Raw genomic sequence first — 12,301 nt, 5'->3', positions numbered from 1 at the left:
CTGACTTTGAATTAAAATTAAAATTCAGAAATCAACGGAACCCACAATTTAGTCGTTTCAGTTTGCAGGTAAAACAACAGATTAATAGACAGAAAAAAATTGCACTTGAATTCGTGTGCTTTGGTTTAAAGTTTAATATAACTTTGCTTTTGAAGAGTAGACATACAAATGTTGAAGTGAATATTACAGGTCGATACTGAAAGAGATAACACCTACGTAAATTTGGTTTTAGAATCTCGTCTGCGTGCCTGATGATCTTAATTTCACATGGTCAGAAAAGAAATTTAGAAAGTTTAAAAATGCACGTTTACCTAGCTGTGTCACAGTATCCGAAATCTAGAACTAATAGTGAACATGGCAAGACGTACTTTTTGATAACTCGGATTATGTTTGACGATTTTTCCTATTGTTGGGAGTTTGTTATCCATTACCTGATACCAATTGTAATTAGGATTTAACTTCCTTCAGCAAAGGAAATACTACAAACTTCCCGCTACTATTACTGATTAGCCGTGCAGCTTGGTTGTAATACGTCACTAATTTCTATTTATATTGTTCAGCTTCTTGTTATTTGTTGGATTAAAGAGTAAATTCATCACCTTGTTCTAACCAATAGAATGGGCGTCTCGCAATACAAAAGACCAATACAGTCGATTGATCAACTGAATGGGATATGCTTGACATGGTTTTATGATCGACCTAATTTTATATTTCTGTTTTGACAAAAATCAATCATGACAATTTCACGTGACAGCGCCGAGAACGTGCAGCTATGGGATGTTTACTTGGATGGATGCAAGATTAATTGATGAAGCTAACACAACTGACAGCTATGGCGCAATCCGACTGAACTCCTTGGTTACCAAAGTGTTCAACTAGAACTAGTTTCAAGTGTTATCCAGTGAAAATTGTCTTTTTCGAGCAATTTGCTATATGTAGCAAATACTTTTGCTATAGAGTGTAAGATAAGAGCGGTAAAGGTGGCAGAAATTGGTGAGGACTAATAGTTTTGAAGGTGATGCTTAGAGTCATCGAAAGTAAGGTATAATTTGGTGTTCAATCGGATTTAAATGACAACAAGACATTGAAAAGATCTGGATATTCAGTTGTTGTAAGGTAAGTTTTACCTTCATTTCTAAATATTCCACAATATGGCCTATTGGTTTTCTCACAAATCCCTATCTCCATTTCATCAGTTTTAGAGCAATATGTTGAAATCCAAAAAGCATTTTTGTGTAGGTTTATCAGCTGTCTGTATATAATTATAAATAGTAAGATACAATATATCTAAGTCTTGTTGACGATAGTGTTGGTAACATCATGAGTCGTTTGTGTTCTCCAGTTTGGCCACAGTAAAATTGAAGAAAATAGTAAAATGAAAGAACTGAAATTTGCTGTGGCACAAAACTATGTCAGAGTCAACTAATTTTGTAATGGAGTAATCAAGTCCGAAATTCAAGAAGAAAAAGAAGAAGAAAACAAAACCCACATTGAATAGCCTTTTTACTATTCACAACGTACCTGCTACGTATAGCATGAAACAGGGCATTTGACCATTTCCCTCTACGTTTTTTTATTTCGTCCTTGTACAACATGTACACGATTTCAGTGGACCCACATCTTAGTTGCTGTACAAATATTACAGTCTGAATAGACCCACATCTTAGTTGCTGTACAAATGTTACAGTCTGAATGGACCCACATCTTAGTTGTGTGTGTGTGTGTGTGTGTGTGTGTGTGTGTGTGTGTGATTTGGGTTTTTTAACGTAGCTTTAACAAGTTTTCAGTCATATTGCTACGATGTCTGCAGTGTGGCAGTTTATAGTGATGTCTAGCACTGGGGCATCATGCCTCAGACATGTAGCATGATGTCCCACCCAGTCACATTATCCTGACACCAGGCCGACCAGTCCAAACACTAACCTCTTAATGCTGAGCGCCAAGCGAGGCAACTGTTAGTACCATTTTGTAAGTCTTTGGTATGACTTGGCCGGGTATCGAACCCACGACCTCCCGCATCCGAGACGGACACTCTAACCACTAGGCCACCGGAACGGTCATCTTAGTTGCTGTACAAATTTTACACAGTCTGAATAGACGTATATCTTAGTTTCTGTGCAAATCTGCAAAGTATTGATGTCATCGACATCACTAATTCAACCGTTCAGTTTGTTATGATGAATAGTCAGTGTTGTTCTAGTTTATCTCCTCGCGATCGTAAAAATTAAAGCTAGTGTTGGGTAATATCAGTAAGTCTTCCCCATCTGCTTCCAAACGTATAGATAATATATAAAGTCAACCCTACACGTGCCATAAGAAATCATAAAGAACCCGTGCCTATGCACTTACAAGTGTACTCAACTTTCAGATACATACAGTTAAGACTCAAACAACTTTCATATACGGAGTTTTATTCATGGTGCAATCAATATTTCTTCCACTTCAATTTATGAACATCTGGCACTATCACTGACCTGTTTAGAAGAATTGCCAGTGCATTTGGGATACACCAACCAAATTGTCAATATTTAGCGAAATGTCAACTTTAAGTTCATCAGAAAAGAGGCAGCTTACAACATGCATGAATTTTCATTTGTCAAAGTTTAATTCAGAAGGTTTTTTCATTGATTGAAGAAGCAGTAATGCTGAGACAGTATTGATTATTTCTGAAACTTTTACTCAGTTCTACATTGCCCGTGAAGCGTGTATTTATTATCACAATGGTTTGGTATACTAAACTCACTGATTTAGTTTTTTATTAATGAAATCTTTTCAAATAGAAAAATCAGATAGACATTGCTTGAATAAAATGAACAAAATTAGAAATTATGTAGATAAAAAAAATCAAATAGACTAAATTAAATTTACTTACTGGTTACAATTTTATAAGTGTTATGTATATTTAATTTATATTGTGTGCTTCACTTTTGTCTTTGTTCTGGCCTACTTGACTTTTGTCGTATATTTAAAAGATCATTTCATCGATTATATTTCAAAGCCTAATCTTATTGTTATTTACAAACTTAGCATGTTCTACAAGGAAACTATTTTAAAATTTGATAGACTTTTCCATTTGAAATAACTCACATCCTGGGAATATTTATGTCTTAGGTCAAGTGAAAGTATTTTATATAGCATGAGGTAAACAATTATTCAATCCTGTTTCAAGTTCAGTCTGGTGAATTACTTACTGTTGTGTTCATATATAATTTGAGAGGAATCATTTATTTGACTTATGCATGGAAAGAGTGCTCATTGACATTTTGGACTAAAATTCTACTTTAGGATTATTGTGAATTCATTCAAAGACAACCTGGGTTATATAATTGCAAGTTGACAAACCTACTGATACATTAGTACATTCAAGACTATTGGCTGATCAGCACATTCAGTGGGAGAGAGGAATAACAGTTTTGTTACTGGGCAAAGAAATTAATGTAAAATCAGGATGTTCTTGGAGTACTCTCAGTCGGATGTTTTCTCCCAACGCATACTACAATACTGAGGTGGTTTCATCATTTTAATGTAATGAACATTACCTTCATTACGAATTTACAATGTAATTACTATGCATCATTTCCTAGATGAGATATATGTATGGTAATATGTATAACTTACTTATCTAGGACACGTCTTTCAGCGTTTAGCAAGTGAATTTTGTTACCTGCATTGTGTATTGGAACACGCTGATTCACAATGTTTTGACACGATGTGATAGACAGATAGACAGATTCGGTATGTATTGTAACCTTGTATAAATATTTGGTGCATATTTTACATGTTAGTCATAGCAGTATAAGGAAATTACCTTGCATCATGTATAATTCCACCATGACATGGTCAAATTATTCCATAATTCCAATGTTTGGCTGTGCACTCGCCGTCAAAATACGTACTAATCCGCCATTTGCACTCTTTGGTCAGTGAGCGCTATGGAATCTGATTGGTTATTGGTCACATGACCTTTTCCTATAAATAACACCACGTACATGTAACGGGGGCTTCACTGTTATCTTGTCCAGCGTTCGGAGCAGACGGAAGCAAAGCATCGGGTGACGTTGTACCCATTTCAACTATTTTTCAATAATGTCTCAAGCTATGTTGGATAAACATAGTCAGGTTGCAATGGTTAGTTCTAATGAAATTTGATATGCTTGCTTGACATTACGGGGAATTCCAGAAGTTATTTATTATTCATGAGGTGACGTCTGCTACCGTATTGGTTGATATGATTTCACCTTCGGTGAATTATCACCGCGATTAAGCTATGTAAGTGAAGGCGAGAGATCATTACGATAGTAGTGAATAGGGATAGTATAGGGTCTATGGGACTTATCATTAAAAACACCCCTGGGACAATATAGGGTCTATGTAAATTTAACATGGACAAAAATCGTGGGACAATATAGGGTCTATGGGAATTAACATGGCCAAAAACCCATGGGACTGTATAGGGTCTATGGAATTTAACATGGCCAAAAACCCTTGGGACTGTATAGGGTCTATGTAAAATTTAAACAGGGAGGGTCTCTATTTTTTAAAAAAAATAAAAAACAAAATAAAAAAGGGGTAGGCAATGGAAAGGCTATCTCTTTTCGAGAAATATGGGGGCCCTGAAAAGGGCCTTTGGGTTTTCTTCTTCTTCTTCTAATTTCTTCTTTTCTCCACCAAGTTCTTATTTTATCTCCTACACTCTTTTTCTTCTTTTTTTCTCCTCCTCTTCTTTCTTCTCTTCCTCATCTTTCTTCTCTTCCTCCTCCTCTTCTTTCTTCCTCTTCTCATTTTCTTCTTTTTCAATTTTTTCGTTCCATTTTGTGACGATCGTGGATAAATACCTATGTATCTATAATCAGCTGAAATTCCTATGAAATCCCACTATCTATTTATAGCTCCAACTTGTGGGTTTTTCCTTTGGAAAATCCCACTATCTTTTAATAGCCTCAGCTTGAGTGACGTTCCTATTTATGAATTCTAGTATATATGTATAGCTACAAAATGTGGAAATCCCCAAGTCGATATTTATAGTCTCGAAATTTCCAGCGTCAGTGACGTCACTGTACTGAACACTAGGGATAAAATATCAACAGTGTTGCAAGTGGCTGACCTGAATACGCGCCACTGTAGGTAGGTAGGTAGAGTGTATCTGATAGGGATAAAGTGAGTTTTATACGGACAAACAGAGACCAATAGACACACACAACGTACGCGCGCAGACACACACACACACACACACACACACAAACACACACACACACACACAACGTACGCGCGCCGACATACTCACACACACACACATACTCACACACACACACACAACGTACGCGCGCAGACATACTCACACACACACACATAAACACACACACTATATAATAGATAAAATTAGTAACTACTTACAATATCAACTTCTGTGACGATCGTGGATAAATACCTATGTATCTATAATCAGCTGAAATTCCTATGAAATCCCACTATCTATTTATAGCTCCAACTTGTGGGTTTTTCCTTTGGAAAATCCCACTATCTTTTTATAGCCTCAGCTTGAGTGACGTTCCTGTTTATGAATTCTAGTATATATGTATAGCTACAAAATGTGGAAATCCCCAAGTCGATATTTATAGTCTCGAAATTTCCAGCGTCAGTGACGTCACTGTACTGAACACTAGGGATAAATATCAACAGTGTTGCAAGTGGCTGACCTGAATGCACGCTACTGCAGGCAGGTAGGTAGAGTGTATCTGATAGGGATAAAGTGAGTTTTATACGGACAAACAGAGACCAATACACACACCCACACAACGTACGCGCGCAGACACACACACACACACATACACACATGCACACACACACACATACAGAGGGAAGAGGAAAAAACAAACCCCAAATATACTATCAACACAGAATGGAGATGATACAAACCCCAAATAAACTATCCACACAAACGTACGCGAACGCATACAAACCCCAAATATACTATCAACACAGAAGGGAGATGATACAAACCCCAAATAAACTATCCACACAAACGTACGCGAACGCATACAAACCCCAAATATACTATCAACACAGAAGGGAGATGATACAAACCCCAAATAAACTATCCACACAAACGTATGCGAACGCATACAAACCCCAAATATACTATCAACACAGAAGGGAGATGATACAAACCCCAAATAAACTATCCACACAAACGTACGCGAACGCATACAAACCCCAAATATACTATCAACACAGAGTGAAGAAGTAAAAGTTTTTTGAAAGCACCTAAGCCCTCACCTGCAATGACCAACTCTGTAAAACACCTACACCCCACCCCACCCCACCCCCCACTCCCAACACTACAAAACCCATTTAACCCGTTATTTTATGACATCAGTGTGTGATTTAGGAAACATCAAGACACAAAATAATGGAGGAATAGACTGACTATTGTTTACCGACTTGCATGCCTAAAGAGCGTGCGTGAAGGAAAACATCCTTCCATTTCAATTCTAACTAAAACATGATCCAGAGGGATAGAGATAGGTGAAAGGGCACAATTTCATAAAGTGTGAGTAGAAAACAAAACACGCCATCCTTATTATACAATGTCAAGACCAAGAGACACTTACGTGTTCTTTCTGGTCTATTCTCTTTTAGAAGGTAGTATGAAATTTCACATCAGGGCCAACGCATCGGCTCACATTGTCAATTTTTCCATTTCCATGTCTTTACTGGCACAAGTTCTTCATCATCTTCAATTTCTTCTTCTTCTGAATCCCTCTTCTCTGTTTCGTCTTGTTTTTGTTTATTCTCTTTTCTCGTAGGGCACTCTGAATTCCAGTGTCCTTTCTCCTGACAACGATATTAGGTATCTTGACTTTTGTCTCTCTTTCTTAGACGAAGCAGGTATTCTGGAGACAAATACCCATTTACCTTTGCAGATATAGCAAACTTCATTAGCACTTACACACTTTCGTATGACTCTCATCAAATCAACGACCAAAAGAGTAAGTTTTGTTGCCACTTTCGCATGTGAATTATGCTTTCGTATGACTTTTAGCAAATATTTGACCAGCAGGTCGATCTGTGCTGACTCTTCCATCTTTGATCGTTTGAGAGCGGAATGAATACTCTGACGCTAAGACACTCTCCTTATATACAGAGACCTGCTGCGTATGAAACCTAGTCAAATGTAATTTTGCAATAAGATGAAACGATTTCATTGAGGAAGTAAAAGGCAATGATGTACCGTATCGCCTCACACAAAACCTGAAGTGTTAGTTCAAATCCGTGTCAGCGATTTCGAAGACGACATAACTGGGCTTTAATCAATGCTCTCCATTTCTGCCACAAAACCACGAGTCCTGATTCACGCCAAAAGAAATTTCGTTCGGTCCATAAAAAATAGTATCACATCTGAGAAACGCAAAAACGAACTTCCAGAAAACTGAGAACGACGGCTTACACCTACAACGTAAATGTATGAGTTCAAGTAGTGCGTAAAACTTAGTCAAATTAAATTTTTATAGTCAAGACGAAACGATCTCTTTTCGAAGAAGAAAGCAGACACCAAACGACAATGGCGATCCGTGTCACATAACACTTTTCAAAATGTGTATAATCAGAGGTTTATTTAGCGATCTGCACGGTTAAATTAAATGTTGATGTATTTTGCAATAAGACGGACACAATTTCCATGGGATCGCCCATGGTACGATTGTTCGTGCATTAGTTTAATTTTTAAAAATATTTTTTTTATATAAATCGCCTATAGGATAGACCCAGTAAAGCATGGCTATTCTCGTCACTGTCTGAATAGCTACTCAAGTCAATTCGAAGCGAACGCGGTAAGAAAATAAGTATAGCCAATGAAATGGCTTACAACGGGTGATGCATTGTTTTGTTCTAGGACTGTGTGGCATAATAATCCCTATGTTCTTGCGTTGTTACCATTACAGTGCAGACACTGAAATGTGAACTTACAAGCCCTCTTTGTGTGTGTGTGTTGTACCATTTCCTCTTACCACATCAAAATACTGAGCGTCACAGTATTGGTTCGCGTTTTCAAGCTGACCATTTTTTTTATATCTCACTTAAACATTTCGACATAAACACTCACACTCACATCGGTAGAATCAGAACAGACGTGTTACAGTATTGAGGGGCATGTTATCTTTTTTTTTCAAACCAATAAATTTGGGGTTTGTATGAAGTAAAGAACCGAAAGTACAGTGAAATTCAAGGATGATGACCCAATCTGTCTGTCTATTGATGCATGTATTTACTTAAGAAGAAATATGACCTCTAAAACACAAAGAGATACGGCAAGCATGATTAGATTAAACACAACGATGTTTTTCCTTCACGCCTGTGTAATTTAGAGTTTCAATCGTCTTTGAACACAAACTTGGTCTCCTTTTGTAGGGCTTGAAATAATTAAAAAAAGCTGAAAAATCTTAAGCACTTTGCTATAGATAATTTCATCAACAGACTAAACAACATAAATACCGTTACAACAATAGAAAGCCTTAAATCTTCTATCAAAAAGAAATGCATGAAAAAAATTAAAGATTAACGATAACTAACCAATGAAACCGAATTTAACAAAGGCAATGACATGTGAAGAAATGCCTCTCACTTTGGAAAGGTAGGCGAATGTACTCTGTCATGCACCATCAACTTGAAAAAAATTATAAACAGAGAGAAACCTGAATTCAAAATTCAGTTGTTTTTTTTTTTTGTTTTCTTCAAAATTATTTCGTTTCTTTTTTCTTTTTTTTGGAACAAATCTAAGCACTAATATAGAGTGGAAAAGGGAAAATGCACATACAAGCTTTGATATTTCTGAAAAAATGAGGGGATATTCCTAACGTTCATAACCACCTATATATGCTTGGACTTGTCTGTGACTTATCCACAAAACAAGATGTACATATTTCTGGTCAAGCTGCAAGTGTGTGCGTGTTTTTGAAAATGGTAAAAACTTGGATATACAATTTTCTCGTGACACTTATAAAGTGAAGAGTCTGTGCAAGTGTCAAAAGCCAAAGTCATATAAGTTTTGTATTTTGTACGGTTTGTAAAGATTTCCACTTTAGGAAATGTGAAATATCACAAGTTATTATCACAAACAGAAGTGGAACATAGGGGCTTGCAAGAAAGAAAATAACCCAGACAGTTGGTGTCATCAAGAGTGCTAGAGACGGTACCCGAACTTGCTTGCTTGCTTACTTGAATTAAAGTGATTTTCGCTCTAATGGAGCATGTATCACTGGTTTAATAACGCACCGCGTGATTTTTAATTACTCCTGGGGAAGGAAAGAGAGCCTCATCCCCCAGGCTTTTATGTACTCACAGACTATTTTTAAATTTAGCCACTCAGGTGTAGGACTAACTAGTCCTTAACAACCTGACTGAAAGGCTTTACACATGAGTGGGAATTGTCTCACCACACACTCATTTTTCTGTCCGAGCGTGGTAAAGGAGGAAAAAGGTGCTCAGCAAGACAGCCATGGATGTTAAGTACTCACCAAAACGCCAGCCCGTACTTATTTCAAATCAAGTCCTGTTTTTTGCTAATCGACAATAATAAGTACCAATAATGTGTTAACCACCTGTGCAATTAGTTCAAATCTAACGAGTCTGTTAAATTTCCTAACATATCTGTCTAATATTAGTTCTTAGTGTACATAAAAATAGCCATACTGATCTTATTTAAATTATTATGTCTAAGCGACATATACCAGTTTGGTCACTGTTAGGTTTAAAAAGTTAAGTTTGTTGCAGTGTTCCAATGGGTCAAGTTTGTTTCGAGAATAGTTTAGTCAAGGAGGGATACCAAGCCAAATATGGTTCCCTATTTAATAAAAAGCAATCTTTTGGAGCCCTAAAAAAGTCTGTTTTTTCTGTTAGAAGGTAACACGTCTCTCTTTTGCTTTCACGTTCTTTCCCGCACTCCTAGTCACATGATTCTTGATATCAGGAAATGCGTAGCCATGATGGGCGGTAATGTAAGCAGCGGCTTCTACCAGTTGACTGAGGGGGTATCCAGTGTAGGTTTGTCTGTAGAATTGGGGAAGAACTCTGACCCCTAATCCCATTGAGAAGGTCTTGGTTTAAAGGTGTCTAGAGATCTGTAGGCAACGTATTGTATGGCTCTAATAAACTGCCCTGCTATGTTGACGTCATACAATGATTGATCTAGCCCCATTTCGGTGTACTTTTCAACGAGGGTCAGCGTCCCCCTCCTCCTCCTCAACCGCCTCAATTTCTTTTTCTGGTTCTGATACTAATTCTTCAGATAATTTCAAATCCGCCGCTATGGTGTCTGTCGCTGTTATTGTTGTTGTGGTTGTTATTTCAGCTGAGATTGCCTGTAGTATCGGAGTGAGAAAAGAACGTAGTGCCTCCGATAATTACATTTGAGTTTGCCATACCGTTTGTCTAAGATAATTGGACCTTTGTTTTGCCACCACTCTTTCCGGGACGGGTTGTTTGTTAGGTATAGTCGGCTGTTGACTAGATGTTATTTGTGTTCTCGAGGTGGGTGGAGTGCTAACTGGCAGAAACCGTAAAGTGGGCAAACGACGTCAAAGAAGTCAAAGTACGTTGGAAAGGATATCCGACCAGTTATCATTCTTGGATCGACGCTTCGCACGTCATCGACTATAAAAAGAAGTGACCATCATTCCCTTTCACACAGATTCAGCTACTGCGATCACTCCTTCACCCAATTCTTCTCTGCAAGATTTACAAAAACAACCCTTGTGGGTGTAGTGTGGAGAACGTGTGCCTAAAACGCAAATCGTCTTTTTCTGCCAAATCTTCGTGGTGTATTGTGTCATCGGGGCAGCCATCGCCAATTTGAGTTTGCAACATTGAGACAAACAATTGTGGACCATTGTATTGAGCAGTTACATCGATTACCTGCTTCCCAATCCCTCCCTGAAATTCTCCTCGAACGGGAACCACGGGAACCTTGTGTCCAGTGTCAGTGCCAGCCACCACTCCAACAACAACTCCATTTTGGTCGGAGACACTCCTCTGACTTCCAGTATCGCCTCGGAGAGCCACAAAACTCTGGAATTATGAGCAATAACAGCCAATTTTACTTAACCTTACCCAGTGACAGTTCCATGGAGGTGTTTCCCAACAACACGTTGTGCTGTTACACGGTCAAATTACCTCAGACCATCCAGTTAGATCACGAAGCCCATTGGGAAGTGGCTTTAGTGGAAATCATTCACCCAACACAAATCAAAAACATCACCGAAAAGCAAAACACTTTCGAGGTGGAAATCCTGAATGCTCAATTGGAGGAAGAAATCAACAAAATCGGGTTTTTAGGGGACACAAGAGCAGCCAGCAATCCAGCCTTCATTATCTACACCTTGAAAATTCCTTCAGGTTATTATTTTAGTGGTGAACATTTGGTGGAGACTATTGCGGACAGGTTCAACTTAGCCTTTGGCAAAGCACTGAACAGAGCTAAAAAAAGTGTGAAGATTGAGTACCATAAAGTGGCTCATCGTCTCGTGATCAAATTTCAAGATACGGACACATTGTCCCTCAGGTTCAATGGTAGTTTGTTTGAAATTTTGGGTGGACATGCAGAAATGGTCGCAAACAATATGAGCCCCAAGATCAAAAGTAATACGGATTTTTACAGAGCTTTTGGAAACCCGGTAGAACTGAACCAAGGACTTAATTTGATCTTTGTGTATTCCGATGTGGTGGAGTACAACGTGGTGGGACACACCTCTGTGCCGTTACTGCGTGTCATTCCTTTCAAAGTGGATAGTACCACAAACAATGACCAGGAAGGTGCAAACACCTATCACGTACACCGTGAATTTGTACATCCTCACTATTTACCCGTCAGTAAGTCGTATTTAGACACTGTCAACATTGCTATAAAAGGAGATCTGGGACAAAATATTCCCTTCTCCAAAGGGAAAGTTACAGTGAAACTCCATTTTCGAAAACGGTTCTCTAACGAATTGTAAGTCAAGACAGCGACGAGTGACATTTTCACCCTATAAAATCCGGCCAGATCCGTGTGGAATTTCAGTTTGCAAAAAATCTACGCGCAGATAATACGGTGAACGTCCTCCTGTATGCTGAATTGGACAATACGATATAAGCCAACAGTTTGATAGAAGTCATTCTACACTATTAGAAGTCATGGAAGACTTTTATCAATGTTTGTATAGTAGGGATTCTTTGGACATGGAATGTGAAGATCCTGAGGAAGGAGAACCCCAAGACAAAGACGAAGAAGTTATCATGATGAAGTCTAGATGGCCAGAACAAGAATCAC

At 38.1% G+C, this 12,301-nt stretch overlaps 1 protein-coding gene across 1 annotated transcript in view; it reads left to right on the top strand.

Moving 5' to 3' along the window:
- Nucleotides 1–979: 979 nt before the first annotated feature.
- LOC149803246 (extracellular serine/threonine protein CG31145-like) overlaps nucleotides 980–12,301 on the top strand; it is a 244,312-nt gene continuing 232,990 nt past the window's right edge. The window contains exon 1 of the mRNA XM_089952896.1: nucleotides 980–1,116. The gene's annotated coding sequence lies outside the window, so the exon portion shown is untranslated. The remainder of the gene's footprint in view (nucleotides 1,117–12,301) is intronic.

The sequence above is a fragment of the Sinohyriopsis cumingii genome, chromosome 3, assembly GCF_028554795.1.
Source record: "Sinohyriopsis cumingii isolate HCF-2022 chromosome 3, ASM2855479v2, whole genome shotgun sequence".
NCBI classification, from domain to species: domain Eukaryota; kingdom Metazoa; phylum Mollusca; class Bivalvia; order Unionida; family Unionidae; genus Sinohyriopsis; species Sinohyriopsis cumingii.
This window is presented reverse-complemented; position numbering and strand designations above follow the sequence as displayed.